Genomic DNA, 26640 nt, shown 5'->3' with positions numbered 1-26640 from the left:
AACCGCCCCGTGGCTGGACACTTTAACTCCCCCTCCCACTCCGCCAAGGACATGCAGGTCCTTGGCCTCCTCCATCGCCAGACCATGGCAACATGATGCCTGGAAGAAGAGCACCTCATCTTCCGCCTAGGAACCCTCCAACCACAAGGGATGAATGCAGATTTCTCCATCTTCCTCATTTCCCCTCCCCCCCACCTTTTCTCAGTCCCAACCCTAAGACTCAGCACTGCCTTCTTGACCTGCAATCTTCTTCCCGACCTCTCCGCCCCCACCCCCTCTCCGGCCTGTCACCCTCACCTTAACCTCCTTCCACCTATCGTATTCCCAATGCCCCTCCCCCAAGTCCCTCCTCCCTACCTTTTATCTTAGCCTGCTTGGCACACCCTCCTCATTCCTGAAGAAGGGCTTATGACCGGAACGTCGATTCTCCTGTTCCTTTGATGCTGCCTGACCTGCTGCACTTTTCCAGCAACACATTTTTAAACAGTAAAATCCATGATGACCACATCTGTAGCAAGTGTTAACTGCTTAAGGAACTTAATCTAGCTGTGACACTGCGACACATCAGGGAGGTAGAGAGACACCTGGACACTGTTTTTGAGCAGGCAGTCAAACACCTTTGATTAATTACATCAGATTTAGTTCATGACCAGTGACAGGAGGGTGTAACTGCAAGTCAGGCAGGTATAGGGATCCAGAATTTAACAGCAAAGTGGTCATTGCATTAAGGTGCAGAATGCTATTCATTTGGGGGATGAAATGAGAAATGGTGGTAATAAAAGACAGCATAGTTAGGGGGAATAGATATTATTCTCTGCAGCAAAGATGAAAGCCTGAAGGCCTTGCGAACTATCTGGTATGAAGGTTAAAGATAATTTTTCTGGGATGGACGTCAGTGGTGGGGCAGGTTGTTGCAGGGAATCCTAAGGGACAGGATGTACATGTATTTGGAAAGGCAAGGAAAGGATTGATTAGGGATAGACAACATGACTTTGTGTGTGGGAAATCATGCCTCACAAACTTGATTGAGTTTTTGAAGAAGTAACAAAGAGGATTGATGAGGGCAGAGCGATAGATGTGATCTATATGGACTTCAGTAAGGCGTTCAACAAGGTTCCCATGGGAGACTAATTAGCAAGGTTAGATCTCATGGAATACAGGAAGAACTAGCCATTTGGATACAGAACTGGCTCAAAGATAGAAGACCGAGGGTGGTGGTGGAGGGTTCCTTTTCAGACTGGAGGCCTGTGACCAGTGGAGTGCCACAAGGATTGGTGCTGGGTCCACTACTTTTCATCATTTATATAAATGATTTGGATGTGAGCATAAGAGGTATAGTCAGTAAGTTTGCAGATGACACCAAAATTGGAGGTGTAGTGGACAGCTAAGAAGGTTAGCTCAGATTAAAACAGGATCTTGATCAGATTTGCTAATGGGCTGAGAAGTGGCAGATTGAGTTCAATTTAGATAAATGTGAGGTGCTGCATTTTGGGAAAGCAATTCTTAGCAGGACTTATACACTTAATGGTAAGATCCTCGGGAGTGTTGCTGAACAAAGAGACCTCGGAGTGCAGGTTCATAGCTCCTTGAAAGCGGAGTCGCAGGTAGATAGGATAGTGAGGAAGGTGTTTGGCATGCTTTCTTTTATTGGTCAGAGTATTGGGTACAGGAGTTGGGAGGTACAGGCTGTACAGGACATTGGTTAGGCCACTGTTGGGCAGGATGTTGTGAAACTTGAAAGAGTTCAGTCAAGATTTACAAGGATGTTGCCAAGGTTGGAGGATTTGAGCTATTGGGCGAGGTTGAATAGACTAGGGCTATTTTCCCAGGAGCGTCGGAGGCTGAGGGGTGATCTTATAGAGGTTTATAAGATCATGAGGGACACAGATAGAATAAATAGACAAAGTCTTTCCCTGGGGTGGGGGAGTCCAGAACTAGAGGGCATAGGTTTAGGGTGAGAGCAGAAAGATATAAAAGAGATCTAAGGGGCAACTTTTTCACGCAGAGGGTGGCACATGTATGGAATGAGCTATCAGAGGTATTGATGGAAGCTAGTACAATTGCAACATTTAAAAGTCATCTGGATGGTTATATGAATAGGAAGGGATATGGGCCAGGTGCTTCGAGGTGGGACTAGATTTGGTTGGGGTATCTGGTCGGCATGGACGAGTTGGACCGAAGGTTCTGTTTCCGTGTTGTACATCTCTATGATTCTATATCAGATACGCAAGTTAATAATGGGAGGAAAGATCTAATGATAGTCTCTACCATAAGGCACAAAGTATTTAACAAACTAATAGAATTGAAGGCAAACAAGTCATCAGGACCTGATGGTCTGCATCCAAGAATTTTAAAGAAAGTGGCTGCAAGGATAATGCAGACAGTGCTCGCAATATTCCAAAATGCAGTCAATTTTGGGATGGTACTAGCAGATTGGAATACTGCTAACATGGTGCTCCTGATGAAGAGAGGAGGGAAACAGAAGACAGGAATATATAGACCAGTTAACCTCATATCTGTCATTGGAGAATATTAGAATCTTCAAAGTTTGTGAGAAGATTTGTAGCTCGGGTGCTCGTTGCTGTGGTTCTGTTCGCCGAGCTGGAAGTTTTGGTTGCAAACGTTTCGTCCCCTGTCTAGGTGACATCCTCAGTGCTTGGGAGCCTCCTGTGAAGCAAAAAGACGGAAAGGAACACCTATACAAGGTATTCGCCAAAAACGGTTATCCTCGCAATTTCATCAACAGATGCCTAAGGGAAAGACAACGGAACGAGGACATGCCGCAACCCAAAGGACTAGCCACACTACCATACATCAAGAACATCTCTGAACTGACAGCCAGACTACTGCGACCACTAGGACTTATAACAGCACATAAACCAACAGCCACACTCAGACAACAACTCATCAGAACGAAGGACCCGATACCCAGCATGAGCAAAACTAATGTAGTGTACAAAATTCCATGCAAGGACTGCACAAAACACTATATAGGACAACCAGGAAGACAGCTAACGATCCGCATCCATGAACACCAACTAGCCACGAAACGACATGACCAGCTATCCCTAGTAGCCACACACGCAGACGACAAGCAACATGAATTCGACTGGGACAACACTACCATTATAGGGCAAGCCAAACAAAGAACAGCCAGGGAATTCCTAGAAGCATGGCACTCATCCACAAACTCCATCAACAAACACATCGACCTGGACCCAATATACCGGCCACTACAGCGGACAGCTGAAACTGACAACCGGAAGCGGCAGGGACAGGCCACTATAAATGCCGGAGGAAACACCACAGAAGCGCTTCACAGGAGGCTCCCAAGCACTGAGGATGTCACCTAGACGGGACGAAACGTTTGCAACAAAAACTTCCAGCTCGGCGAACAGAACCACAGCAATATTAGAATCTATTATTAAGGAAGAAATATCAGAGATTTTAGAAAAGTTTAATATAATTGAATGGAGTTATATGATTTTATGAAAAGGAAATCTTGTTTGACATATTTACGGGAATTTGTTGGCCACAAACTGCTGACTGACTACAGGTTGCTCCGATATTGGCCAGAATACTACATGTTGGAATCAAAAAGTGCAGAGATTGGCTAGAGTCAGTCCTTCATGTTCATTGTAGCCATTTCAAGAATTATGGGTACATTAATCGGAGCGTTTTGGAGACAATAGTCTGTCCCCTGGGTAACGTTCAGTCAGAGCTGTCCTGTCAAGTCACTCTGGGAGTAGGCCTGGGGATTTTGGCATTTAGGGTTAGGAGTTTAATGGGGTCAGTCTATGGAGTTGTGGGGAAACTGGAAGTTAATGTCTGGGAATAGAGCTTATTGGACTAGTTTGCTGAAGGAACCATTAGTGAAAGGAAACAATTAAAGACTGAAGATTGGGATCTGAGAGCAAGGGTTAGATGGGAATCTATGGGAATGGGAGGGTTTGCACAAGTGACAATCTCTCTGGCCTCTACTTAAAGAGGATGTATGACCACAATGTCATGCAAATTCTCAAAGCCAGTGGCTTGGAGTAAATTGGATACATTATTCATTAAATAAAGGGACTTGTTGCAAATGAGGAGAAGCTTAAAGGTCAGAATGCAGAAAAAACAATACAAAAAGGAACAAGACCGATGGTAGCATCATTCTCAGCTAAAGCTTGCCAATCAGTCACAAGATCCTAAAGCTGAAATCTTGCCATCTTTGATCCAAATCCAATCATAATAAGGAGACAAAATAGCTGCCACCATATACAGAGTGGGTGAAGTAAGTTATTGTTTTTCTCTTGAGGGGCAGTGTATAATTCTTGAATGTGAGGCCTTGCTATGCTCAACTACATGAATCATGCCTGTGATTTGTCAGGTAATCATGACAATTGAATGCTTTGCATCAACTGCCCCCTTCTCAAATAGGCAAATCATGTAGATGTGAACTTAATGGTCTTACCTACGTTTTTCTTTATGCATCACTTCTCAAAGCTGATATTGGAAGATAATGCTTCAGCGATGCCACACTTTCACATAGAATGATAAGTATGCAAGGGCATGGTTTGTGATATTCAATGGTGACTTTTTTATGAGGGTCAATAAGTGCTTGAATCTCCCTCCCACAATGTAGCATTAGGGCTTTGGTTCTGCAACATACATCGAGATATGATTGTACAGCTCAGAGCTCCATATGGAGGCATGGCATTGACCTCCTTACAAAGTCTCCAATGCACAGCATGTCGGCACTTAACATGGCACTTCATTGTGACTGATTTGACTCATTGTGACTCATGAGTAGCATTACTGGTATGCAGCTCTATTTCTGACATTTCTAATGGAATTTGGAGACAGAGCTCTTAGTTAGAAGATTCCTTCTGGTCTTGGCATGACTGAGATGACAACATTGATTGAGAGAGAAAAAATGAGAGAGCACTTAGAACATGGTCAGAAAGTCCAGACAGAACGGCAACCTCCAACAGTTGCTGTACAACTTACAGAGGAAAATAGCAACAGGTGATGATTTCACACACCTCCCCCCCCCCACCCCAACCCCCAACCCAAACAGGAGGTGGAGGTAAATGAACAGACACTAAATCTCCGAACCCCACTGTCATTACCTACAGCTGTCAGGAATCCAGAACAATCGGAGACTCCGCAAAGATGTCAGCAAAGCGAGAGGTAACATCCCTTTAATGTGCCAGTCCTCAGTCATGTCAGTTAAACTGGGGCAGTGTCTGAGGTGCATGGAGTTGGAGTTTAAATGTAGCGTCAATACCATGATCATCATACAGTCCCCAGCAGGCCTGAGCACTTTCACATCCCCTGCTGTGTGATTCCATGAGAAAGGCACTGGAAAGGCTGGTAACATAATTAATAAGCTGAAGAGCAGAAAATTGCATGAGAAAATCAGCATGGTATATGGCAGACTGCCCATTATGAATCTCACCAAAAAAATACACCTTCCAAAATATGGGAGAATTCAGCCCATAGTTCCCCTTGTATAGCAAATGATGAAAGTAACAGCACAAATGAATGATCTGATTTAATTGGTAGAAGTGCCTCAGACCCATGATGAAACACCATATTGGTATTACATTAATCACAACAACCACGAGAGTCTTCTGTTAAGTTCTTCTCCAAAATTGGCTGTAATGACTTCAGTTATTATTATGCTAGTCCAGGTTTTGAAAATAGCTGATCTGGAGGCGTTAATAGTTTAAATGAATTATTCCTGAACTGTTTTGACCTGCATTTTTCTCACACCTGCAAGAGTCATGGACTATCATCTCTGCACAAAATAGCCCCATATTAAATCCACAAAATCAAAAACATGTACAATTATTACATAGAATTGTCAGAACTTGCACCAATTTAGTACAAAGTAAATAAAGAAAATCAGTCAAAAGTTCAACTTTATTAATATGCTTTGCACATGTAATGGTTAGGCTACAGTGTAGAGTACTATACAGCTTTGTGCCTCCTATGTTATAAAGAATATTCAGCCATGACGAATATAAAGGCCAAATTTCACAATAAGATGCCAGTAGTGAAAAACCACTGATGGTTTTATGTTAACGTTGACACCTGACTTAAGGTCAAACAATTTTTCATTTCCTCTCTCAGGGTGTGGTGGGCTGGAGAGACTCCCAGAAGCAGGAGTCCAAACTGATAATACCCCCATAACAGTTTCATTCAAGCTTGATGCCTCTGGGATTTTGGCAGAAGCACCGATCAGCAATTAATATTAACATTCAATGAGCACAATAAAATCTGACCAATCAGCCATAGAGTCAGATATCATGTTGCCTGAAAGTCTGGTAGCCTTATTCAAATTTCAATGGATTGGAAAAGAGTCTTCACAGGCCACTTAAGCCTTCACACCACATTTTGAAGCAATTGCAAGTAGCGCAGTTTTAGACTGCTCATAGATACATGCCTATAGGATGAGAATAGTGATGGGATATTTCCAAACATTGCAGCAATGTTTCTATATTACCCTTTAGCAGTAAGTGAACCCTTGAAAGCATTAGCCAAGTAAAAGCCAACACATCAACGTTGTGCCTATAAAATTGACTTTCAAAAATTTGATCAGTACATGAGTATATGGGGTAAAATATTTTTGCTGGAGCAGAGAGAACCAGAAGCAAATAAAATTATGAAGAGTTTGATGGATTGAATAAGGAAAAACTAGTTACTCATGATTGGCAAAAAATTAGTTTTCCTGTTGATGTATATCGGACTGTACATTCCTTTACATCAACAAAAGATTCCATTTGAAATGGGCCAATGAATATTGTGCTTTTTTCCAAAGATTTCAAGGATGATGATACATTATTAATAATGCTACTGTTTAGTATGTGTCCAGAAGTATCTGCAAGGTATATTATTAGGTTGAGTGCAGTAAGCACTACGCACTGTGAAGATGCCATGAGGACTTGGGGGAGAGTAAAGCAGGGTTTTATGGGATACAATCCTAGAACTTGGTCCTCTCAATAGTCTTGAAACAATATATAGATTATTCTTATAACCTGTAAATAGTTGCAAAGGAGCAATGAACCACATCTTGGTACTTTACAAGTCTCTTTTGGGTAGAAAAGAAGCTGAAAACCCTTGTATGCGCTAGACCACAGAAACTCTTAAAGAACCCACACACTTATAAGATATGGTTGGTAGCACACACAACAGATTAGAAAGGGGACAAAGTACTTTTTTTAAATCAAAGAAAACAGGGAATGTGAATTTATGCAGTAATAAGATATAATCCAGTGCTAGGTCTCAAGCTTGAATAAGGCTTTCTGTAAAATCAACAGTTATTTGGCATTAATGTCTAATATATGGATGTATTTAAAACTGTGGATTGAAACAAGATTTTTGGTCAAACTGCTGCTTTATTGTTCCCCTCTCCAGATCCCTTCAAGTTGTTGCCTCCCAAGTCAGTATTCATCTTTCCTGGAGTTCCAAGTTTGAACCTATCCGACACCACAGTACTGAAATGGTTCTTATCAAGGTCATAAGTGACATGCTTTCTGACTGGGACAAAGGTATACTATATCTCCTCATCACTCTCAGCCTTTGACATGATTGAACACACTATCTTCCTCCAATGTCTCTGCTTTCTGGCTGGGTGGGACTGCTCTCCCCTGGTTCCATTCTTATCTATTGAATTATAGCCAGACTATCACTTGGAGTGGCTTCTCTCCTTTCTCCTACACTGTCACCTCTGATGTCTCACAAGACCCTTTCCTATTTCTCAGATGCTCCCTAGCAACATTGTCCAGAGGTACAATGGCAGTTTTCACATGAACATTGCCAACACCAAGCTCTACCTCTACACCAATCCTCCTTGCTGCTAAATTTTCAGAGTGCTTACCTGACATTCAGTACTGGATGACCAAAACTTTCTTCCAGTTTTGGGAAATCTGAAGCACTGTCTTTATCTTTGTTTCAAATAACACTCCCCCACAATAAGGCAGACTTAAAGCTCTTCCGTCAGCAGACTGTGAGACTAAGCCAGGCTGTTCTTAACCTTGGTGTTACATTTGATCCCGATGAACTCCTAAACTCATTTTCATCTTATCTGCCTATTTCAACCTCTGAATCATGTCTGACTCTCAGTCTTGTTTCTACTCAAATGCTATTGAAACTCTCATCTGTGTTTTCATGACATTGAAACTAAATTAGTCCATTGCACTCCTGATTGGTTTCTTACACTCTGTCCTTCATAAACTTGGATGGAATTTTATGCCACTGTCAATGTATTTGCCAGTGGAGTGGCATGTAAAATAAAAGAGGTGACTCCTGCGCCAGCTTCCTGTCCACTTCAGAACTATCCCCAAAGTATGCTAGGCAGGTAATGTATCATGCCAGCTTGTTACTTTTACTACTGAGGCTAAAAGGTGTGAAAGAAGGAGACAGACAAATATTTTTGGACTGTACCCATTAGAGACACAAGCCAAACAGATACCCCAATGTCCGCTAAAGCGTCCAAAAAATGACCAAGCCACCAACTCTACCCTGAGTTATAATCCCCGATCCTTTATCATCCATAAACCCTGACTAACCTAGATTTATGGATCTTCTCAGAGCTGCTTATAGTCTCAACAGCAATCGCTGCTGAGTTCTGGCAATAGTGGGACTAGTCATTTGCAGTTAATCAAATTGGCCAGCAGATTTTGTGTCAGCTACTACAGGATAGAAGTCCCATTGTCAGCATGGAAAGGCAGCCCCATCTTACTACTGCTGTGAGGAAGTCTCTTTTTCAGTTATTCGAGTGAAACTGGCTTGCCCAGCAGTTATTGCTCATCCCAGCAGTTATTGCCTTACCTTCTTGAACCACTGCTGTCCCTAGATTAGGGACACCTACAGAGATGTTAAAAATATAGACATAGAAAACACCATTCAATATGATCATGCCTGATCATTCAATTCCATTGCTGTCTTCTTGCATTACCTTTTGATTCCTTTAGTCTTAAGCCTTCAACCTATTTTCTATGGCAGAGAATTTACCACTTCCTGGATGAAGATATTTCTCCTCATTTCAGTCCTAAAGGCTTACTATATATCCTTAGATTGTGACCCCTTGTTCTGGACTTTCCAGTCATCGTGAATATCCTTCCTGTATTTACCTTGTCTCCTGTTAGGATTTTAGAGATTTCTTTGAGATCCTTCTTATTCTCCTAAACTTGAGTGAATATATTCCTAACCTTTCCAGTCTCTCTTCATACTCAATCCTGTCATTGCGGAAATCAGTCTGTTAGATCTTTGTTACACTTCTTCCATAGCCAGAACATCCTTCGTCAGGTAATTTTTACATCGATTAGACAAATCAACTTGGCAAATGTTCCCCAGAGGAAGAGTTAATAGTGTATTTGGAAGAAATTCACAAATTTCTGGAATCTACTGAGGACCAGGCTATTTTAAACCTGGTAATATAAATTGAAACAGAATTAAATGAAGACTTTGTAATAAGGAATCCATTGGCAAGAGTAATCATAGAATAACAGAATTTCACATTCAGTTCAATGCAAAAAAAGTCAGTCCTTAATTAATGTTTTATAAAGTTAAATAGGTACAATTATAAAGATATGAATACAAAGTTGGCTGAAGTGAACTAAATAAATAAGTTTAAAGACAAGATGGTAGAAAAGTAATGGTAGATATTTAATAATATATCTTATGGCTCTCAATGAAGATATATTCCACTGAAAAGGAAGACTCAATCAGAACAATGCTATCCCTATGACTAGCTAAGGAAATTAAGGATAGTAAGGAAAAAAAATGTTGTTAAACCAAAAAATTGGCTAAGTTTTTGAAACTAGCAAAGGATAATGTTTTTAAAAAGGAGACATTATTGTGTAAGAGAAAATTAGCAAGCAATATTAAACAGATTATAAAAATTTCTACAAGTGTACAAAAAGGAAATTGTTAACTAAAATAAGCATTGATCACTTAACGATCGCGACTGGAAATTAACAATGGGAAAGTAAGAAATAGCAAAGGTTTTCATCGCACTTTGTAGCTGTTTTCTCAGCAGAGGAAGAAAAATAATCCCAAAATAGTTGAAAATCAAAAGGTGGAGAGAGAGAGGAATTTTGAAACAATCATTATTGCTAATGAAAAAGTAAACCAACGAGATGATAGGTTGACAATTCCCTTGAACCTGACGAGTTATGTTCTAGGCTCTTCAAACAATTGGCTGCAAATAGAATGGATGCATTAGTTATATTCTTTCAAACTTCCTTGGGCTTTGGAAATGTCTTAGTGAGTTGGAAATCTGCACATTTAATATCTCTTTCAAGAAAGAGAGAGACAGAAAACAGGAGAGTATAGGTCGGTTGGGTCCAACATTGACCATTTGGAAAATTGTTCAAGCGCTAATAGCAGGACATTTAGAGAATCATGAAACAACATGATTTTGTAAAAGGGAAATCATGCTGGACAAATTAATTTGGGTTATTTGAGTTTTAATAAACAGAATGGATAAAGAGGAACCAGTAGTTATAGTGCAGTTGAATTTCCAAAAGGCATTCATTAATGTGCTACATAAAAGAATAATACACAACACATGAGCTTGTAGGGATGATTTTTACTCTGATTATAGGATTGGCTAATCAATTAAAAATGGATAAATGGATCATTTCCAGGATGGCAAACCATAACTAGTGGAGAGCTACAATGATCAAAACTGGAGCCTCAATGGTTTATGATCTGTTTATGATCCTGGATGAAGGGAGTAATTGTATTCTAGCCAAATGTGCTGACGATGCAAAGATAGGATTGCAAGAAAGCTGTGAGGAACACACAAAGAGTCTGCAAAAAAATTATAGTAAAGATAAATGAGTAGGAAAAGTGTGAGATGTAGTATAATGTGGGAAATTGTGAATTCTCCGCTTTGAGGGAAGAATAAAAAGCAGAATTTCATTTAAATGAAGAGAGCTTGAAGAATGCTATAGTGGAGAGGGACCTGGATATTTTGTACCTGAAAAATAAATCTTCATCACGGAGGGACAGGAAATAATTAGGAAGGCAAATGAAATGTCAGCCTTTATTGCAAAGCCTTTGTTGGATAAAATTGTGAGGTTTTGCTGCAGTTATATAGGATGTTGGTGAGATGGCACTTTGAGTACTGTTTACAATTTTGGTCACCTTACTTGCATTGATTGCAGTTCAGAAAAAAGTCAATAGGCTAATTCCTGGGAAGAGGAGTTTGTTTTATGAGGAGGATTTGAGCTGGTTGGGCATAAGCCTGTTGAATTTGAAACAAATGAAAGATGGTTTATTCAGGCATGCAAGATTATTAAGGTGCTTGACCATGCAAATATTGAGAGGATGTTTTCTTTCATGGGAGATTGTAAAACTAGACAGCATAATTTCAATGTAATAAGTTTTCTGTTTTAGACAGAGATGAGAAGGAATTTCTTCTCTCTGACAACATTTAGTATTTGAAATTCTCTTTCTCAGTGAGCAGTAGAGGATGGGTCATTGAATATATTTGAAACATGTTTAATTGACAAAAGGAGGGTGCAGGATCAAGGGATCAAATAACCCACTCCTGTCCGTTATGTCTCTTTGTTCAATGCTCTTATATTGTGAGTTAGATGGTTAGCTGGAATTCTCCAAATATGTAAGTTTTTTTTCTCTGGGTTCTCTTCTCAGCATATAAAGTCACAAGGCTTTCCAGAGGAATCTTGATTATCCGAATACCAATTATCCGAAAATCAGATTATCCGAAGGAGATCTCGAGGTCCTGATAGAAACATTGCATCAAAGACGTGTTTCCAGCAGTGACCCTGTCTTTTTTTCCCATTATTAAACAGTCACCGTCTCCTGACCTCCTGCCCTCTCTCTCTCCCCACACTCTCCCTGGAGGTCTACACAGGAGTGTACCTTAAACCACCTCCTAGGACAGGCTAAACAAAGACACGCAAGGGAATTCCTACAGGCCTGGAATTCAAACTGAAACTCCATCAATAAACACATAGATTTGGACCCTATTTACCAACCTCTAAGAAAAAGAACCAGAAATGACCTCACCCACCTTAACAGACCAAGATACATAAATAGAAAGCGGGACCAAATACCAGTGCTTCACAGCGGGCTCACTGATGATGTTACCTAGCATGGTGATGAAATATCTGAAAACAAACCTGCCAGCTGAGCAAGCAAACTTACAACCTATATTTTTGTTAGCCATCCCTTCTCTGCTAGGTATCTTTTGCTTAAAGCAATTCATTTACTACAGCTCCCTGCCAACTAGAACAGCTCTATTCCAGGGTTGAGAGTTGCTGTTGTGATGAAGTTGAGTTTCTGTTCCAAAGATACTAAAGGAGGGCATTTTCTCATTTCAAGATATTCTGGGTAATCCAAGATGGAGGATGGGAAAAATTTCTGGCTGTAACAAGCTGCTCCTTTTTTAAGATCTTTTAGGTGTTGGAGGTGATTTCCAGAAATTTCAGAAGTGGCAATAATTGTTTTATATGCTGTTGCATTGTTTTGGAACTTTGGAGAAAAAAAAGTCAAAGTAACAGCAGTTTTAAAAGGGAGAGGGACAGACAAAGGCAGCACATTGTCAGGTCTGTGCAGGAGAGAAACAGGGAAAGAGACACACTGCTAACTGACAGAGCAGTGAACCTATGCAGTTATTGCCTTTGCTACTGAATTCATGTATTGCTGGACATCGGAGTGTGTCTAGGAAAATTAACATACAGTGAAATTCACAACTGATCTTGGAAGAACCTGTTTGGGAGAGGTCACAGCACAGAAACAGATAAGTTAATAGTTTGAAGTATAGCCTTGCTGTAAATCTAAAATAGTGAATAGAGTGGATTTTTTCTTGATTATATGTTTTATTTGAGATATGTCTCTTGATTAAACTTAAAATATAAGCCATAGGTATTAAGTCAACCTGGAGCAGTGTTTTGTAGAAGAATAAGATGGTGCTATTTTCTGGGTCTGCAGATTGAAAGAAGTAAAAATGGCCCTGAGTCATATGCTTGTCTTGTCGGATGTGGGAGTTTAGGGAGAGTTTACATGTTACTGAGGATTATATCTGCCATAAATGCCATTGGATCGAATGGATCAGTTGGAATGACAGTTTGGGTCAATGAGGAATTTACAAGAGCAAGGGGGTGTGTTGGATGGCAGTTATAGGATGGGAGAAATGTTGCAGATACAATCACATAGATGGGTTAATTCCAGGAAAGGTTAGAGAGGTAGGCAGGTAATGCAGGAGTCTTCTGTGACTATCCACATTTCAAACGAATATGCTGATTTGAAAAATGTAGGGAGTGATGTATTCTCAGGGGAATGTAGCACAAACAGCAAGTTTCTGGTATTGAAACTGGCTCTAATGCAATAAGGGATACGTCGGGTTCCAAGAGATCGATTGTGTTAGGGGACTCTCTTGTCCGAGGCACAGACAGACATTTCTGCGGTTTGCAGTGAAAAATCAGAATGGGGTGTTGCTTCTCTGGTGCCCGGATCAAGGATGTCTCAGAGAGTGTGCAGAATATTCTCAAGGGGGAGAGGGCCCAGCAGGAGGTCATTGTACACATTGGAACCTATGAAACAGGAAGGAAAAAGCTTGAGATTCTGAAGATAACATATAGAGAGTAAGGCAGGAATTTTAAAAAGAGGTCCTCAAGAGTAGTAATATCTGGATTACTCTTGGTGCTACGAGCTAGTGAGGGTAGGAATAGGAGGATAGAGCAGATGAATGCATGGCTGAGGAGCTGGCGTGTGGGAGAAGGATTCACATTTTTGGATCATTGGAATCTCTTCTGTGGTAGAAGTGACCTGTACAAGAAGGATGGATTGCCCCTGAATTGGAAGGGGACTAATATAATGGCAGGAAGAGTTGCTGGAGCTGCTTAGGAGGATTTAAACTAGTAAGGTTGGGGTGGGTTGTTGGGGGCCAGGGGGATAGTGAGGAAAGAGATCAATCTGAGACTGGTACAGTTGAGAAAATAAGTGAGTCAAACACTCAAGGCAAGCAGGGACAAAGCAGAGAACAGGGTAGGACTAATAAATTTATTTCAGTGCAAGAGGCCTAACAGGGAATGCAGATGAACCAGGACATGGTTAAGAACATGGGACTGGGATATCATAACTAGTAAAGAAACGTAGCTCTGGGATGGACTCGACTGGCAGCTTAATGTTCCAGGGTACAAATGCTAAAGGAAGGACAGAAAGGGAGGGAAGAGAGGAGGGGGAGTGGCATTTTTGATGAGGGATAGCATTACAGCTGTACTGAGGGAGGATATTCCTGGAAATACATCCAGGGAAGTTATTTGGGTGGAACTGAGAAGGAAGAAAGGGATGATCACCTTATTGGGATTGTATTATAGGCCCCCTAACAGTCAGTGGAAAATTGAGAAACAAACTTGTAAGGAGATCCTAATTATCTGGAAGAATAATAGGGTGGTAGGGGATTTTAACTTTCCAAACATAGACTGGGACTGCCATAGTGTTAAGGGTTTAGAGGGAGAGGAATTTGTTAAGAGTGTACAAGAAAATTTTCTGATTCAATATGTGGATGTTTGTACTACAGAAGGTGCAAAACTTGACATACTCTTGGGAAATAAGGCAAGACAGGTGACTGAGGTGTCAATGGGGGAGCACTCTGCGGTCAGCAACTATAATTCTGTTAGTTTTACAATGGCAATGGAAAAGGATAGACCAGATTTAAAAGTTGAAGTTCTAAATTGGAGAAAGGCTAATTTTGATGTTATTAGGCAAAAACTTTCAAAAGCTGATTGGGGGCAGATGTTCACAGGTAAAGAGACAGCTGGAAAATAGGAAGCTTTCAGAAATGAGATAATGAGCGTCCAGAGAAAGTATATTCCTGTTAGGGTGAAAGAAAAGGCTGGTAGGTGTAGGGAATGCTGAATAATTAAAGAAATTGAGGGTTTAGTTAAGAGAAAGAAGGAAGCATATGTCAGGTACAAACAGGATTGTTCAAGTGAATCCTTAGAAGAGCATAAAGGCAGTAGGAGTATACTTAAGAGGGAAATCAGGAGGGCAAAAATGGAACATGAGATAGCTTGGGTAAATAGGGTTGAGGAGAATCCAAAAGGTTTTTACAAATATATTAAGGACAAAAGGATAACGAGGGAGAGAATGGGGCTGATGTATGGAGCCACAGAAGATGGGGGAGATACTAAACGAGTACTTTGCATCAGTGTTTGCTGTAGAGAAGGACATGGAAGATATAGAATGTAAGGAAATAGATGGTGACATCTTGAAAAATGTCCATATTACAGAGGAGGAAGTGCTGGATGTCATGAAACGCATAAAAGTGGATAAATTCCAAGGACCTGATCAGGTGTACCCTAGAACTCCATGGGAAGCTAGGGAAGTGGTTGTTGGACCCCTTGCTGAGATATTTGTATCATTGAGCATCACAGGTGAGGTGCCAGAAGACTGAAGGTTAGCTAACATGGTGCCACTACTTAAGAGAGATAGTAAGGACAAGCCAGAGAACTATAGACCAGTGAGCCTGACGTCAGTTGTTGGCAAGTTGTTGGAGGGAATCGTGAGGGACAGGATGCACATATATTTGAAAAGGCAAGGACTGATTAGGGATAGTCAGCATGGTTTGGTGTATGGGAAATCATGTCTCACGAACTTGCTTGAGTTTTTTGAAGAAGTAACAAAGAGGTTTAATGAGGGCAGAGCGATAGATGTGATCTATATGGACTTCAGTAAGGCATTCAACAAGATTCCCCATGGGAGACTGGTTAGCAAGGTTAGATCTCATGGAATACAGGGAGAACTAGCCATTTGGATACAGAACTGGCTCAAAGGTAGAAGACAGAGGGTGGTGGCGGAGGGTTCCTTTTCAGACTGGAGGCCTGTGACTAGTGAAGTGCCACAAGGATCGGTGCTGGGTCTACTACTTTTCGTCATTTATATAAATGATTTGGATGTGAGCATAAGAGGTACAGTTAGTAAGTTTGGAGATGGTACCAAAATTGGAGACGTAGTGGACAGCAAAGAAGGTTTCCATTAGATTACAATGGGATCTTGATCAGATGGGCCAATAGGCTGAGCAGTAACAGATGGAGATTAATTTAGATAAATGTGAGGTGCTGCATTTTCAGAAAGCAAATCTTAGCAGGACTTGTACACTTAATGGTAAGGTCCTGGGGAGTGTTGCTGAACAAAGAGACCATGGTTCATAGCCCCTTGAAAGTGGAGACGCAGGTAGATAGGATAGTGAAGAAGGCGTTTGGTATGCTTTCCTTTATTGGTCAGAGTACTGATTATTGGAGTTGGGGAGGTCATATTGTGGCTGTACTGGGCATTGGTTATGCCACTTTTGGAATATTGCATGCAATTCTGGTCTCCTTGCTATTGGAAGGATGTTGTGAAACTTGAAAGGGTTCAGAAAAGATTTACAAGGACGTTGCCATGGTTGGAGGATTTGAGCTATCGGGAGAGGTTGAATAGGCTAGGGCTGTTTTCCCTGGAGTGTCGGAGGGTGAGGGGTGACCTTATAGAGGTTTATAAAATCATGAGGCGCATGGTTTGGATAAATAGACAAGGTCTTTTCCCTGGGGTAGGAGAATCCAGAACTAGAGGGTACAGGTTTAGAATGAGAGGGGAAAGATATAAAAGGGACCTAAGTGGCAACGTTTTCACGCAAAGGATGATACGTGTTTGGAATGCACTGCCAGAGGAAGTGGTGGAGGCTAATACAATTGCAACATTTAAAAAGCATCCAGATGGGTATATGAATAAGAAGGGTTTGGAGGGATCTGGACCGGGTGCTGGCAAGTGGGACTGCATTAGGTTGTGATACCTGGTCGCATAGACGAGTTGGACCAAATGGTCTATTTCCGTGCTGTACATCTCTATGTCTCTATGATTCTCTGAATCTGTATAACAGAATGTGTATGAAGCAGTCAGTTAGGAAACTTTTGCATGAGTTAATTACAATGAAGATGGATTGTGCTTGACCAGCCCCACTGTCTTGCTTATGCATATCTGTTCACAGTGACTTGATGAGACAAGATGACTAATGATGTTGTCAACTACAGTGGACGATGTGTAGTGTCTTATATGGCCTTGCTGATGAACATTACAACTGTCCACACAGCTATGCTGTGATGTTTTTATTACCAGTAAAGGAATACTAGTTCCTCTGCCAATGCTATCAAAACAGTTTCTTTTATGCATTGCAAAGAGCATGGTTGAATATAGTTCAAATCAACACAGCAGATCACATGGTACCCTCATTTGGTTTGGACTGTGAAAAGGATGCAATTACAAGAGAGTGGCTGCTATTGTGTATAAGCAGCCAATGTGGAATTCTGTTGAGAGCTGGGTGCAGTTATCCAACAAGGAGTGAAGTAGCAATCAGCTAACTTTCGCAAAAGGGCCATCTCTGACACTAGCCACCCCATAAACTTACCAACCAGCCAACATAGATAACTGGCCCAGCATCTTATGTCGACCTGTTGTGATCTTGTACACCACCAGCAAGTCTTCCATCAGCTGTCTTTATTACAACTATCCCACCCCTTCCAACCTAACCTCACAGCTAAATTCACTCATCCTTGGAACCATTCTGGTTAAACTCCCTGCATCTTTGCCTTCTTTCAAAAATGCAGTGATAACTTTTTATGCAACCCTGTCATGCCAGACACCTGTGTAAAGTAGAGAGAGGACATCTGTTATAAAATTCAATACGTGTCCTCTCTTTATTTAAGCCATGGGCCATCTCAACTTTAATTTTATACACTTTCAAACCAAAGCTAAAGGCAATGTAACGATCTTTAAAAGTCAAGCCCCTACAATTATTTGATAATCCATCATTTCTGCTGAGCCGAGACAGTCTTCAGTTTAAAAGTCTTGTTACTCTTTTCATGCAGCTGCTGATGTGATAACAATCGACATTCCTTGTTTATAGTACAATGAAATATGACAGTGTGTTACAACAAGATCTGGAAAACATCAGAGAAACCTGACTTTGAAAATTGTGAAAACTATCAAAGATTTCTTTCCCAAATACATATAGACTACTGTTACGATAAATGTGAGGATAAAGCACATGCATGATGCATGGGGTGATATGACTTAATGCCACTACCCCAGCTAGCTTAAGCTCCACATGCCATTGTTGAACATGTAAGGACATTGTGAAATTTAATATCAATAGGAATGAAGTTAACTATTTTCTTTGCTCAGTAATATTCCTCATAGCTTATTATTATATCTTGTTAGTTTATCACACACAATTTTCTAAATCGTCTTCTTTGTGCTATCTATTTTTTCTGCTGTACTCTCCTATTTCTCTTCTGCTGATCCCATATATTGCATGTTTTCACAATTATAACTTGTTTTCTCCACAATACTTCAACTCTCCAAATTTGCAAAATTCTCTAGTTGTAAAATATTTTAAGTAATGGTTGCCAAACTTACAGAATTCAAAATCTGTGGGAGGCTGGGGAAGAGATTACTGGGCCCCTTGCTGAGATATTTGTCTCATCAACAGCCATGGGTGGGGTGCCAGAAGACTGGAGGTTAGCTAATGTGGTGTCATCATTGAAGAAAGGCTGTAAGGAAAAGCCAGGGAACTATAGACCGGTGAGCCTTATGTTATTGGTGGGTAAGTTGTTGGTGGCAGACTGAGGAACAGGATTTACATGCGTTTGGAAAGGTAAGGATTGATTAAGGATAGTGAACATGGCTCTTGCGTAGGGGAAATTGCATCTCAAGAATTTGATTGAATTCTTTGAAGAGGTAACATAGAAAATTGGTAAAGGCAGAGCAGTAGACGTTGTCTATGTGGACTTCAGCAAAGTGTTCAGCAAGGTTCCACATGGTAGACTGGTTAGTAAAGTTAGATTACATGGGATCCAGGGGAAGCTAGCTAATTGGATAGAAAATTGGTTTAAATGTAGGAGACAGAAGTAGTGTAGAAGTTTACTTTTCGGAGTGGAGACCTGTGACCAGCGATATGCCACAAGGATCAGTGCTGGGTCCACTGCTTTTAGCCATTTGCATAAATAATTTGGATGTAAATATAGGAGACATGTTTAGTAAGTCTGCAGATGATGCCAAAATATGTAGTACAGTGGACAGTGAAGATTATCTCAGGACCTTGATCAGATGTGCCAATTGTCTGAGGAGTGGCAGATGGAGTTTAATTTAGGTATATATGAAGTCATGTATTTTGGTAAGCAAACCAGAGCAGGACTTACACAGTTAATAGTAAGACCCTGGGGTGTGTTTCCAAACAAAGAGACCGGGGTGCAGGTGCATAGTTCCTTGAAAAAAGAGTTGTAAGTAGACAGGGTGGTGAAGAAGGCATTTGTTATGCTTGCCTTCATTGGTCAGAACATTGAGTATTGGAGTTGGGATATCATGTTGCATCCATACAGGACATTGGTGAGTCCACTTTTATAATACTGTGTACAATTCTGGTTCCATGCTATAGGGAGGCTGTTGTTAAACTTGAGAGGGTGCAGAAAAGATTTACAAGGATGTTGCTAGAGATCTGGAGGGTTGAGTTATAGGAAGAGACTGAATAGGCTGAGGCTTTTTTCACTGGAGCATTGGAGACTGAGGGGTAGCCTTGCAGAGGTTTATAAAGTCATAAGTGGCATAGATAGGGTGAATATCCAAGGCTTTTCCAAGAGTGGGGTGTCCAGAAATAGAGGGCATTGATTTAAAGTTATGGGGAAAGATTTAAGAAGGACCTGAGGGGTAACGTTTTCATGCAGAGATTAGTGCAAGTATCAAACCAGCTGCCAGAGCAAGTGGTGGAGACGAGTACAATTCCAAAATTTAAAAGTTATCTGGGTGGGGAAATGAATTGGAAGGATTGTGAGGGATATGGACCAAATTCTGATAAATGGAACAAGGTCATTTGGGATGTCTTGCTGGCATGGATAAGTTGGACACAGTCTAAAGTTGATGATTGTAAATCAACAGTATGTTGTACAACTCTCCTTTTTTAAATGTTTATTGACTGAATAGAAATAAAAGTTGGGGGAAGAACAAAACCAGTTGCTGCAGTTTTTTCTGTCCTCCACTAATGCACAGTCATAATCACCTACAATATATTTTTTGAAAATGTTGCATCGATGGTCGAAGCCCTTTTAAAACTCTTTTCAATACATGCAGTAGTAACAGTCCTCCTCCCAGGTAGTTAATAATGCAATTCCAAAATAATTTTGCAAGAATTTCTCAACTAGTCTGGAATAACTGGCCCTTGATTTTCTCCTGCTTTACATAGAAGAAACTGGGAGACAAGACTCTAAAGGTAAAGTCATCACAGTCTTACCAGAACATTGGCCTCCCGCATTAGAGAGAGAGAGACAACTGAGAGTGGTTTAACCTAAGGTCACCATTCCTCAGCGAAGGTCAAAGGTTGAGAAGGAAAATCCTTCATGATAACCTCAGACTGTGTAGGAACTGAACCCACAATGTTAGTATCATCCTTCATTGACAGAGCAGCCATCCAGCCAACTAAGCTAAACAAACCTCCACAAGAGGCAAGATCTTGTTTTCAATGAAGAATTAATTCAGAAATCTGTTCATTTTCATTGAAGAATGCAAGATGCTGAGAGCTAAAAATTATACAGATCTTCTTTGTTTTGATATTTTGCTTTCTTATAATGTCTACAGGATTGTGCCTGCCTCTTTCATTCGTTTGTGGTTCCCATATTGCCATCTCAGCCACTACAATTCTGACCTTAATGGTTTTCCTTCACTGTTGAGTTCCACTGGGTTTACTGTAACAACACCAGCTTCACCTTATTAGCCATTCCCTGAAATGTGTGGTTCCACTGCCATTGCTGATTTCAGGAGTCAAATTCACCAAAATACTAACTCAGAAGAACACTTATGCTAACAGAACACAGCACTAGCATTCATTCAGCATCAAGGACTAAGTATAACAAGACCATCTCTCCATCAAACAAGAAAACATACAAAACTCAACTATAGTGGTGAAGACTTGTGCTTTAGAACTAGCCACAGCACCAGGACAGTGACAACTGCCATCTACAGAACAACATGGATATTTTCCTAGACGTGACCTGTCCACAAATAGCAGAACAAATCCAACCAGCCAATTATTACCTCATCAGTCTCCTCTTGATCATCATCACATTGATGGATGGTAGACAGTGATATCAATCAGGACGTATATAGCAATAATTTGCTTTTAAGATGCCTTTAGAGAGAAGTCTAAGACACTCAACAGCATTAAGGATATTTTCCTAACAAACAGGTTGGGAAATTTTAAATGTTCCTTTGGGCAAATTTGATGATCTGAATTCAAACTGCACTCAGAATTAAGTCTGCGTTTAAAGTTTATTTTCTCTAAAGCTTCTACAGATAAGCAAATATAAAAATTGCCACAATCCAGCACAATTAGGCAGCATTTTAAAATTTAATTTTTAAAAAATGTTCTTTTTTTAAAAAAAGACAAACAAAGAGTGGTAACTAGATGACGTTTGAATAAGTTTCAACCACAGTAAGCATTTCAATCACAATGATTAGTGCAACACTGAACAACTGGATTTAAGCAACTGAAAATTATCTTGAAAAATTACACGGAAATTTATTAGTTAGTACTCTAGGCAGTTTTTTTCAGTTTAACATTTGAGTAATGTATAACAGTGTCCTCATGCCTAAAAGATCCCGTTTAATTTTATGAGACTCCTTGAAGGCCTACAAACAATTGCAAGTACCAGTTACCAGCCACTCAGGTGGTATGTCAACTTTATGGTTAGGGTGAGTTTCGAACGCATTTGCTTTACAAGGATTGGAAAATTCAATTTACATGGATTTGCAAGTTAAAAATGCGTTTGATTTACATTGTCAAGCTATGGAGTGTTCAGTGAACGGCGCTACATTAATGCAGGTCACTTCGTCCCCAGCTTAAAGAGCTGGCACCGGCCAGCTGCTCCACGCGCTCGTGCAGGTGCTGGCGGTCCCCGCTCTGTGATTGGTGGAGCTGGTCCCGCGCTGATCTCGCGGTGTTTGTGTTTTGGCGCCTTGGCAGGCGGCAGGTGGTGGGCGCCGGGCGCCATGTTGGAGGATTTCTATTCGGATTTCTTCCCGGCGCCTCTCACTCGCCTGGCGGCCCCGCAGTTGCGGGAGTCCTGCGAGCAGCCTGCGGCGAGCCGTCGGGCCTCGGAGGCGGTGCGGAGGGCGGGAGTGGCGGCGCCTTTGTTCCGGGAGCCGTTTGTGAAGGAGGCCCTCAGTCCCGAGGATGGAGGGAGTCCGGCTCACAGCGGGAAAACGGGCGGGTCGGCCGGGCCGGGCCTGTCTGTGGAGAGCGGAGACCAGGCCGCCGCCGGGAAGGTGCCAGGGCCGAGGTGTTGGGCCGCTCCCCCACCCAAGGCTGCCAGTGATCGGACACCGAGCCCCGACCTTGTGGTCCCGGATTCCGATGACATGGAGGAAGCCGAGGAAAACCGATCCAAGTGGGAGCGACCCCGCTGCCCTCCTGCTGCTGTCAGGGAGGGCCCCCCAATCACATCCCTCAGGACCCAGGGGGCAGATGATGCAAGCGCCAGGTTGGTACCAGCAGCAAGAGAGGCCCCAAACCACAAGGAGGATTTGATGGGCCCAGCCAGACTTGCAGTTTCCCAGGAGAATGAAGCAGTGTCTGGAGATTGCGGGGTCTCTTCCTTCCCCCATTCTGTAACTGAGCTGCAAGACCAAGTGGTGATTGAGTACTGGCTTCCTGAAGAATAAAGAAATGGTGCCCACCATTCATGACATTTAATAATAAATCTATTATAGGTAGCTTATCTTATATGTCAGTGATAATGCTTCAAGTACTGCCAGCCATTATAGCCAGAGCAGCTACAAAAAAGTCACATTTTGGAAATCAGTCAGGTGATATTGGTGATTGAAATCTTAAAACTATTTAACTGTCTGGAGGCTCGGGCTGTCAGAACATTGAAATTCTATCTACCAACGCATTGACAGCCTTACTATTGTGAACAATGTAGAGCTATTTGAATTTGAGAGTCTTGCTGAATGACCAGTTGGAATTCAAATTGCTATTGATAGAAAATAGTATGACATCCAAGTGGTATGCAACCCTTATAGGAAAGTATGGTTATATTTATTAACCAGTGATATAAAATATTTAATTAACTGGCAAAAGCCAGCAGTTCTGTTAGGGTATAGCAGTCATGTTAATTTCTACATTTGTTATTTCTAACCATTCCGTCTCGCTTTCAATGAAAACAGTTGAATTTGTTGCAATTGGGCAGTCACTTGACACAAGATCGGTATCTTTGTTACTTCATTTAATATTTTGTTTTATGCTTGGCATAGAACATTGCAATTTAAACTGCACTTTTCATGTTGCATTTCAACTTTTCAAATTCTAATATATAATCCATGCTATTTTTGTTAGCAAAGTGTTAATTTATTCCATGTGCAGATGGTTAATATTCAAAATGTGTGAATGTTAGATATCTTAGTAAATATCTGAATGTGATTAAGATTTGACATTAGCTTACTTCCTATTAGTACGATGTGTAAAATTATAGTCTATACAGTGCTTGACAACTAATTCATTTTAAAATGTCATTATGATCTGTTGAAAGAAATTGACATAATATCTCAAGAGCTGAAGTACCTGATCAACAACTCGTCAAGAAGGCTTGATAATATTGTCCATTTCTACACTTAGTTATGTTTCAACCATCTGCTGAACCAGGCTATTGCACCGACGAAGCTTAAGCAAATTGGTTATAACGAAGACTTCTGCATCAGTAGCTTAGCCATTTTACACAGCACTTATCTACCAAGTGATAGAATGTTAAAATTCTGGTTGGTACACAATGAGCAAAGTATGCTCTTAGACACAGTCAAAAACTATAAACATCACTGACCTTGATGAAGGTGACCACCTTTGCTCCTGAGTTCATCTTTTATATCTTTGAAGAGATTTACTCAACTGCCAGTTGAGACTGGAACATCATCACATATATTCCTGTAAGTTAAGGCAAATATTTATGTCTGTGCCAGCAATGGAAATGATTTTGTCATTGATTATTCAGCATTACTTCACATATGTGAATGAAAAACTGGATCTTTATCTTGTGGAATTGCCTCTTAACACTTTTACTAATTTGAGCTGTTGCACAGAATTCACCCAGTTGTATCTACTGACAAGCTAAGTAGATAAATATTAAGAGGCAGAAAAATAGAAAATGCTCTCACTTCATTTTGTAAAAAACAGTACTTTCAGTGTAGCCAGATAATTTGCAATATACTGAACTACTGAATCAGTTCAAGATTAATTTTTGTTATAAATATTTAAATCAATACTAAATCACGAGGTCATATGAGTTGAAGACATGCAGACATTTCTTTGTATCCTCTTAACCCTTACAGATGGTCAAATGGGGTGTTCATTAGATTGCATTGATCATGAGATGCCTCATTTTATGTACTGTGCAAGACAATGTCTCCTGTCTCCTAGTTCTGAAAAAGGGTTACTGGACCTGAAACTTTAGTTCTTTTACGCTCCACAGATACTGCCAGACCTGCTGAGTTTCTCCTGCAATTTCTCTGTTTTTGTCTCCAGTATCCTTGCATATCATCCATTCTGCCATCTCCATAAATTGCAATTTGATTAAAGTATAGATACCAAATCCTGTTTCACTGTAGATCTGGTTATGATCATTGATGAGACAAATAACTTCTTTAAAAAGTCATTACCTGAAAGTTTAACACAACAAAATTTTCCACTTACAGAATGTTACTGTAATAAACATAGTAAAAACTTTCCTCATTCCTGAAGAAGGGCTCATGCCCGAAACGTCAATTCTCCTGCTCCTTGGATGTTGCCTGACCTGCTGCGTTTTTCCAGCAACACATTTTCAGCTCTGATCTCCAGCATCTGCAGTCCTCACTTTCTCCTAAAAACAGGTAGTCCACAGGTTACAAACTGGTTCCATTCTGGAATCCGTTCACAAGTCGATTTATACGCAGTTTGGAACACAATGAAGAGCAGTGTAGAGCAGCTGTTTGTAAGTACAGAAAACACATATATCAGGTCTGTAGAATTACACCCCGTATGGGATCACGCTCATAAATACAAGCATTCATAAGTCAGGTGCTCATAAATCGAGGATCACCTACACTGACTAAATATGTTGGTAGCCAATTTATACATTAAATTACAGAACTGAACTTTCCCTTTTTGCTGATAATACAATCAAGAAAATTCCACTTTGAAAGTATACATTGCATTATCGTTTAAGTACACATTCAATATTCTTTGAACCAGTTCAAAGTGATTCTCATCTCTTGAGGGTTTAGTTATGTTCTTTTCCTCCCAGTCTAATGTTTATTAATCCCATTTGTTGTAAGTTTTTTTTCTGTTGATGGTTCTCATGTAAACTAGGCAAATCATTCAGCCGTAATTTAGTTTCTCTCAAATTGTTTTTTGTTTCAGTCCAAGTATGAGCTTTCATTTGTTTTCCTATATGGTGAACCAAATTGAAACTTTTGACCTCTAATTGTTTTCTGTAGATTCTAGCAGACTCTTATATGTGAGTTTATAGGGGTATCTTAGACGTCCTTCTGCTTTCAAAGCCCATCTCTTTGGCATTGTAAGTCACATAGGCCTTTTATCCACATAGAAATACTGGCTACTTATCTTTGAGACTCATCTCTTTTATTTTGGAAGTAAATGGATAGTTTACAAGAACAATTATGTAGAAACCTAGGATTTTGGAGACTGGTGGTCAAACCATTGCAAATACAGATTCTGCTGCCATTATCTTCCAAGTGTGAAACCTTATGGCTTCTTTGCAGTGAACAACCTGGGCCTCCTTTACTCTTTAATATTATGTCACCCAAGCCTGTTGGCAGGCAAATTTTGGAACAGGTCATGTGATATTTATCTTATACCAAGAACACCATCTCAAAACATAAACTCATAAATCTCATAATTCTATTTATCTGACATACATGTATTGTGTGGCATTAAAAATTTTTTCTTAAGTCTTCCTTAATTGTCTAGCTCTACAATTTTCTCCTGCTTTATAACTAATCTCACATCCTTTGTCTTTTGAAATTCACCATGATATATTTTACACTTTCTTCAGGACCCAAAATAGGTAGAGTCTTCTTTCACTGCAGTCTTCCTCTGGGAAGCTCTCTCCAAGCTGTTTCTTTTTCCATTCACTATTAAAACCTGCAAATCTTCTTGTGACTATTCATTCACAGGTATTCTCTACTGCTCATCCCTTTCTTTTAACCTGTACCTTCTTTGGGATGATTTCTACATTGAAAGTTCCCATTTCTGCTCTTCAAGTAGTTCAGCAGTTTCACCTCACTGAAAGTAATGATAGCTTTGATCTTTGCTGCAGCTATTTCACAAAGAATCTCAACAATTATCATGCTGTTTCCATAGTTATGAAAGTTATTATGGAATTAAGATTTCAAGCCACAGTGACTTTTGAAACCACAATTTGGATGTCAGCTGAATAAGGCATTCTACAGTTTATACCTCTGTAAAGCATATTATTGATGTGATATTTATGCAGAAAAAATACTTTTATAATTTGCCCAGTGACAAGAGGATGCCAAATAGAGCAAAGCATTTTATTGCCACATGATAGGCATTTCATGTGTCCAAAGTCCAGAACATCATAT

Source organism: Chiloscyllium plagiosum, unplaced genomic scaffold (genome assembly GCF_037043375.1).
Source record: "Chiloscyllium plagiosum isolate Xiang-an unplaced genomic scaffold, Cpla_swu_hap1 HiC_scaffold_10, whole genome shotgun sequence".
Taxonomy (NCBI): Eukaryota; Metazoa; Chordata; class Chondrichthyes; order Orectolobiformes; family Hemiscylliidae; genus Chiloscyllium; species Chiloscyllium plagiosum.
This window is presented reverse-complemented; position numbering follows the sequence as displayed.